Source organism: Sorex fumeus, unplaced genomic scaffold (genome assembly GCF_029834395.1).
Source record: "Sorex fumeus unplaced genomic scaffold, SorFum_2.1 ptg000003l, whole genome shotgun sequence".
Classification (NCBI taxonomy): Eukaryota; Metazoa; Chordata; class Mammalia; order Eulipotyphla; family Soricidae; genus Sorex; species Sorex fumeus.
In genome coordinates, this window is record NW_026606060.1 from 21,461,757 (window position 1) to 21,463,571 (window position 1,815).

The 1,815-nt window shown below is 44.8% G+C and overlaps 1 pseudogene; it reads right to left on the reverse strand.

Moving 5' to 3' along the window:
* Positions 1-225: 225 nt before the first annotated feature.
* LOC130028521 (M-phase inducer phosphatase 2-like) lies at positions 226-961 on the reverse strand (annotated as a pseudogene).
* Positions 962-1,815: the final 854 nt, after the last annotated feature.

A 1,815-nucleotide genomic window follows, 5' to 3' on the forward strand; every position in this document is an offset into this window, starting at 1 on the left:
ATCTGGATTTCTGTAACTGAATTATTGCTTCATTGTTTAATGTAGTCGGGACTGAGTTTTTCTGATAATACTATATTTCATTAAGGGGTCAGATAAGCATACAATATAGGGAACACAATATTGACATAAAGCTGTTGGAAGAAACTAGAATTCTCACAGAACAGACAATAGATCTGTCTAAAAGATGAAAAAGAAATGCCGGAGGAAAATAACGTGTGCTGATTATTAAATATTAAAGTAAAAACATAGGGGGTATCTGCAGTCCACAATCATGAACCTCTCCACGACGTTGTTGAACTTGCCCGTCAGCAGAGCAACCAACATTTCTGGCGAGACGTATTTCAGGTCTTGGTGTTTCCCATCAGTGGTCTGCAGGAGGAAGGCCTTGGAGTAATCCCGATAAGTTCTCGGTGGTCACTGTCCAAGAGACTCTCTATTTCATTATGACACAAAGACTTGCAGCGAAGGACATGGGTTTTGGGCTCCTTGGGCTCCTACTCATCCTCCTCCTCGGGAAGGATGATGCTCTTTCTTCTTGCTCTGCACAGGGCCCTCCTGGTCCTATGGTCGCTCCAGCAGCTTCAGGGCTTCAGCATGGGCCAGATAACGCTGCAAGGCAGGGATGGGGAGCAGAAGAGACGCTGGCACTTGGTGAACATGATGAGGCCCTGTTCCTTCTCCTTCGAGGTCTTGACCAGTGGGGTGCTAATGAGGCTCTCCATGCTTGGGGGGACCAAATCGTCAGCCTTTAGGTCCTTTTCCTAGAGGTCCACAAATCCATCCTCCTCCTCTGGGGATCCCTAGGTTGGGTTCAAGGAGAAGGGGCTTCAAGTCAGAGGGCTCATCGTATCCAACTCCATCTTCTGCTTTGGTCCATCTTCTGCATCAGGTCCGACACTGAGGTTGGCATCTGGGCAAAGGCTTCGTTGTGGCTAATCCACTGGCTGGGGGCAGTGGGCATGTCTGGTGTCTTGAAGACAAATTCATCATTCTCTTTCTCTGCCTCTTGGAGAACCCAGAAAAGCTACTGAGAGTATCCTGCCCGCAAAGGGAGAGTCTGGCAAGCTCCCCGTGGCGTATTGGATATGCCAAATACAGTAACGACAATAGGTCTCATCCCACTGACACTGAAAGAGCCTCTAATCATTGGGAAAAGACAACTAAGAAGAGGCTGCTAAAATCTCAGGGCTGGAAGGAATAGGGATGTTACTGGTGCTGGCTCAAGTAAATCGAAGTTCAGTGGGATGACAGTGATACAGTGAAGAAAAAATACATTGGCTTTGAAAGTAAGAGGGGCATGCCACGAAAGGGAAAAGCAAATGGTCGTGAAATGGTACTTTTCACTGATGCTTCAGAGTTAGTGAATCTTTCTCTCCCCATCTCCATTAACAGGACTTAGTGACAGCCTGTACGTTCTGCTCCAACCTTGCCCAGTCCACTTATATTTCCAGTGGACTTTAACTGATGAAGAAAAGCATTGGTTTTTGTATAAATGATAAAGAATTTGCTTATACTCTACTCCATGAAGGGGAAAGGATGTGTCAAATCATCAGGAATAAAAATTATGTGTTCTACAAGACTTCAGTTTAAAAATAATAATAATAATACTTACAGGTAGAATTTCAGACTGCAGCGTACTTAGGAAAGAGAAACGTCTCCATCCGCACTATACACTCTTTCTATCCTCATACAGGACATAGAATGCAGATGCTGTGAGGTGTGGAAGAAGATGACAGTAAATTAGCTCAAGCTCTCTCTGAACTGGAATGAACTAACATTAAAGGCATAAAGTGAATGTGCATCTATGTAAGCTGC